Raw genomic sequence first — 6011 nt, 5'->3', positions numbered from 1 at the left:
CCTTTGCCTCCTCCAGCCCCAGATGGATTTTTTTGTCCCTTCTTGAAGCTCACACAACATACTGTGAATTTTTATCACCGCTCTCCTCACGTGTATTTTAATTCTCTATTTCTGTCCCTCTAATCTGGGAGCCCCTCAGATGAGAGCTTTGTCTTAATATCCTTTTATCTTTATGTCTTTATGTCCTCCCCTGGTAGGAGATAGATGCTCAATAATTAATTGAATGAATGAGGCCCAGGCACGGAACAAGAAGTGGATTAAAATCCCCTACATACATCACTTTAAAGAATTGCCCAAGTTAAATGAATCCACTCCACATGTTTATAAACCTCATCCTTGCTCGTCATCACCGACTGCTAGTTCTCTGCCTTCCTAAATCCTAAGGTCTCCTCCCTCTCTCACCATCTGCCTTCTGTCTGATCTGTTCTTCCTGCCGTCCCATCCCCTTGACTGTCGGTCTGCTCTGGGTCCCCGGGTTCATGTTGTCCTTTTTCAAAGACAGTGAACGAGTCTTGGAATGATACTGGCCTGCCCTTCGGTTTGTTTCCCTAAGGAGGAAGTAAATGCAAATATCTTAGGAAGACGATCTAACAGGAAGGGTGGGAAGAAGGTATTTTTAAAGATGAGGTTGGCTTTAGTGACTGAATGAGAAAGGGAAGACTAGAAGAAAACTGCAAGGAGCGAACACGGACAGCTTGTTAGTAGCAGCACACTAGGGTTGCAGTATGACTTTTGTGGGTCCTAGACACTTTTGCCTTTGCAGGCCCCTTCTCCATGAAAAGTAGTAAAAATTATATGACTGTGTTGGTATGTAAAGAGGAATATAACCCAGGCTGGATTTGTTATTATAGATTCATTATCATTATAGTCATTTTTTTCTGATTTTAAGAATATTAAAATTAAAACGTGTTTTTGAATGTCTAAAACTCTTGTGGCCCCTGGGCGAGGCGTCTGCTGTGCCTGAACCCACTGCCCTGCCCATGGCTCCTGGAACACGCAGTGCCCTTCAGTCTTTTTGGGTCGCACTGTTCCTTCCGCCTGGAATGCCTGTCCCACCCCCACCCTTTGCCCCCATCCACCTGACAGATTCCTGCTCATACTCAAGACCCAGCTCGAATGTCACCCTCTCTCGCCAGATTTAGCAAATTAAAATGCAGGATGCCCAGTTGAATTTCAGATAAACAAGTAATCATTCTAGTATAAGTCTGCCCCAAATAGTGCATGGCCCAAATCTTGCATGAGACAGTTATACTAAGAAATTATGCATGTTTATCTGAAATGCAAATGATCTGGCAACCCTACTCTGTAGCCGTCTGATTCATTTTCCTTTCAGGTTTTTTCCCCCCACTGCTGCTTGGCGAAGAGTGTTCTAGCTCTCTGTATGTACCCGTCACCACACATCCTCGACCCCAGTCTGCATTCCCATCATGGTTACCCTCCCCTGCCACTGGGCAGGATGTGGCAATGCTTTAGTTGTCACATGTGAGTAAATGGGTGCTTTCCTTTTATTTCCCCCACTATCTAGTTATTTTCAGGGCTGACTTGGCAGCATTCAGTTTTAATTTCATCCAGGATATCGTGTGGTAAGACAAAGGTGAGGTAACTCTTGCATGGGATCGGGTTAACTCTTCTGTCAACAAAGATGTGTCCCCAAAAGATACTTTGGGCTCAGACATTTCGTTACCTGATAGAAGAAAGTCTGAGGCCTGCGGCCGACACCTACATCCCCTCCCTGCCGCTGCTCTGAGAAGCAGAGGTGGACAGTGTGAGGTCTCCGGACCCCTCACTTGGTGATTCTGGGATCAGATAGCCTATCAGCTGTGGCCCAAGCAGGACCCTGCGTGTGAAAGCGGGGGTGCTTCCTGGGTTTGAGACAGGGTCAGGAAACTCTGATTTTCCACCCTTACTTTGGGAGTGGATTTAGTCTTTGAAAACTTCTTTGAAATCTTCACATCACTCATCATTGGGAGAAAACCGGCCTGCGATTATCTCATGGGCGTAGCCACATGAGACTGTCAGCGTCCGGTGTCTGGGGTCCCGATTCAGTGCTCTCACACTATTCCCAGTAGCAAGGAATTCAGAAGCCCAAGGAAGGCAGCATTCCCTCTGGGGACCACTGCAAGGGGCACTCAATGCCTCCGGACTGGGGACCAGCCGAAGCATCAGTGAGTCAAGACAATTTGAACCTGGTGAGGCTTTTCAGTAAGCGTGGTGAAAGTTCCCTTTCTGATTGCTAAGAAGTTCCCAGCTTTCAACACATTCTCCTTTTCTTGGGAGAAATGCATTCTCACAGTCTCCCTTTGGAAATAAAATTTCCCAAGTTGACCACTGTTTAATCAGGCTGAGCGAGAAACCACCATGCCCCCGATGTCCAGAGTGTGTATGTTTTCATGGAGGTGTCCTTCCAGTGGGTGCTGCCCAGTATTTTCCGGCTTTTTTTTACAGATCTCTAGCCCCCTTTCCCACTCATCCTGATGCTTATGTGAGCAGGCAACATGGCCCAAGGTAGTTTCAAGGGACAGTCAACAGGTGTTTTGAGAAAGAAAACAAAACCACAGGTGGTTTCATGGTCCCAGGCACCTGGGGAATTCGCATGCTATGCCCCTCCTGGACTGTCACAATGTTCATTAGTCCAATAAAGGCTCTGATAACTTTCCACACTTCTCTTTTTAACTTTTAAAAACTGGTTGATGTTATTTAACTCAACGTTTGCCAAACTTATTTGATCAGAGAACCACACCATCCTCCTTTTTTTTGAGGATAATCTTACCAGGTTATTCATCCTGGGAACACACTTTGTGGAAAAGGCTCTAAAACAGGAGTGGAAATAAGCAAGCATTTTACAAACTCTTACATTACCTCTCCAAGTCATTAACTTCATAGCAGAATTTGGCATAAACAAAGTACGGCTGGTCTCAGCACTGCCCTGGCAGAAGGACTGTCAATGCCCCAGCCCACAAGTGGGTACCTGAGACCCCATCAAGCCTCAACATGGGGAGTCATTGAGTATCAGGAAGGAAGAGCGTTTTAGGCAACTCTGAGTGCTGTCTGCTAGAAGGCCTCAGCTGGCGGCCACTTCGAAGAGTCAAGAGCATCAGGGTTTTGATTTGGGTTTAAAACACCACACAAGGCCACCTTTTAATAGTCACAAGGCCGCCTGTGATATAACACGGGGTGTGTCATCCGAGGAGGAAGCATGTTCTCCTCCCCCAACCTAGGGCACTGGCATTTCCTCTCTTTGGTGTGTTTTTCTTGCCACCAGAATATACTAAGCTCAAGGCCCCCATTTGCACAATTCCAGGGATTCTGCTCCATTGCCACATAGAACCGATGTGAATGGCGTCACCCAGAGTTGTGCAAAGTGGTGGCTCCGTCCAAGCATTTGCCTGCCTCAGGGGTTGCCAGGATGCTCCTTATTTTTTGGCTCTCTTTCTTAAGTCCTGCCTCAATGTCACCTCTAATTAAAGCAGGCTCTCTGTTATTTTATGTGATAATATCTTGGTTGGCGTCTTTATAGCAATTATCATCACTTGGATCACTACATATTTTTACTTTGTTGAATATTGTCTATCTCCACTCAGATAAAATATCAAATCCATGAGGGGAGAGATTTTTGTTTTGGCAACTTTTGGATGGCTGGTAACTTGAACAGTGAGTGCCTGGCATAGTATAGGCATAATGTAAGTATTTGTTGAGTGAATAAATGCAGAATTTATTCAGATTTTGCAAGTTTTTCCCCACCTGGATGGTGATTGGTTGTGGAGAGTTGATGGGCAAGGTTATTGACCAACCAGTGGACTGTGTGGTGGTGAAGGGGATGGCTTTCTAACCTATGGCTGGCTGATAATAAATCCTTGTGGATGGCTGTCTGGCCCAGCCGTGGTCCCCGGCCACTCAAGGAAGTATGGAAGTATAGAAAGCAATAGAAATTAGTTTTTATTTGTAAAAAGTTACAAAATGATATTGTACAAAAATAAAGTCTGTAGAGAACTTTGGTTGAATAACACAAACGACCGACAGAGAAGTCAGAACTTCCAGAGAAGTGATCTCCTTACTGGATCAGGTGGTAATTGTAACGATTAAGAAAAATCACAAACTTTACCCTTTTGTGGATTTGGTAGAGTGATTTGCTTCTGTTAAAACCTGCTTATGGTGTGTAGGTGACACTGGGAACAAGTTGTCAACACCCACTGAATCCTAGAGCCTCTCTGGGCAGGGACTCTCCAAAGGGAGCTAGGGGCTGACTGAGTTAACATCTGGGGACACCAGCCATCAAACCTGCCAGGACTGTCTGAACGGGACAGATGATCCTGGGGAGACATCAAATTGTGCTTTATGAATGACCAGACTGCTGGGTCTGTCACTACTCTAAGCAGGCTGCTCCTTGCTGAGCAAGGTCCCATTCTGGCCCCAGGAGACGGGGACGGAGGCATTTTCTTCTATTTCTGAGTTGTGCAAGGGGAGCAGAAAGGACAGAAAGGGGCAGAATGATGGAGAACTTGGGATTTTGGGGCTGCAGGGAAGGGATGTGTGGTGACTGCCGCCTCTTGGTTACTTCGAGAAATTAACATAATTATTTGAGGGAGGCCAGTAAGGTCATTTAATTGCTAAACCTGTCATACTTTTGGGTTAATAGCCTTGAAGATAGTGATAGATGATCTCCTTGACAAAAATCCCTTTTATGAAGTATGTGACAAGCTCTATTATAGGGCTTAGTGCATTGTACATGTGTCGGCTGCCAGGCAAATCCACGGTCTGGGGCACATATGAGGTGGTTATTCCCATCCTGTTCTCTCCCCTCTGAAGATGTTCTTTTATAAAGGTAGTGCAGGGGCAGCCTGATGGCTCACTTGGTTTGAGCACGAGCTCTGAACAACAGGGTTGCTGGTTCGATTCCCACATGGGCCAGCGAGCTAGACTGAAGACAATGAGCTGCCGCTGAGCTTCTGGAGGGGCGGCTGGATGGCTCAGTTGGTTAGAGCACGAGCTTGAAAACGGCAACTGGACTTGGAGCTGAGCTGCGCCCTCCACAACTAGATTGAAGGACAACGACTTAGAGCTGATGGGCCCTGGAGAAACACACTGTTCCCCAATAAAATAAAAAAAAACAAAGGTAGTGCACTCTGCGAGCTTGACCCTTGGTGTGTGGCCAGGCCAGACATGTCTTCCTTGTCCACCCTTCTGGGCCACCTTCTTCCCAGGAAAGGATCAGGTGTACAGGAACAGCAACTATTGCCCTGAGATGACAGCCAACGGGCTTTTATGGCAACCAGCAGATCTCACTTCTGGAAGGCCAGCAGTGCACTCCTTCGCTGTACAGTGCACCCGTTTCTCAAGAACAGTGGGTGGAAGGATGGAGGAAGAATCTCCACTCAGGGCGGACTCCTGGCTACCTGACAGGATTTTCACTTTTAGGTCAACATTGAATCTAGGACTACCTACTAAAAGAACTTAACCTTTCATAAATATGGTTATGCATATCATAAATAGATATATGTGGAGGGGAACAAGAGCTTAAAAACAACAGAAAATGGAGCATATGGCATTTCTGTTCTGAGATGGAGCAACGAAGAAATAAAACCAAGCGCCAACAGTCTCTGCACATGGCTCCCGAAAAGGGGGCCTGTCAGAACCGTTCCTTCAGACACATTTCTTTTGTTAAAAAGAAAACTAGGGAAGATGTTGAAATGTGGGGAGATTAATGAGGGCTTTTCTTAAAAAGGTAAAGTAAGTGATTTTTGCCTAGTGAAAAACATTTTAATACTTTGAAAAGCATGGACCCTTGTTCCCAATTAAAATTTCCTTTGTCACCTTTCTTTGCATTTTGCGAGCACATATACTTTGGCACCTTTGAAAAGAAACTTTAATAAATAAGGGAAGAAAGAGAAACTCATTAGTGAACGGTAATAAATAACAATAACTTAAATCTCAATAAATATCTTCTCTATATTTCTGTATCTGAAATAGATGCATTGCATCGAGTAGCTTCTCTGGTCACTGGTGACCACGCA

Source organism: Rhinolophus hipposideros (genome assembly GCF_964194185.1).
Source record: "Rhinolophus hipposideros genome assembly, chromosome: 7".
NCBI lineage: Eukaryota > Metazoa > Chordata > Mammalia > Chiroptera > Rhinolophidae > Rhinolophus > Rhinolophus hipposideros.
The sequence above is the reverse complement of the archived record's forward strand: the minus strand, read 5'-3'. Positions refer to the sequence as shown.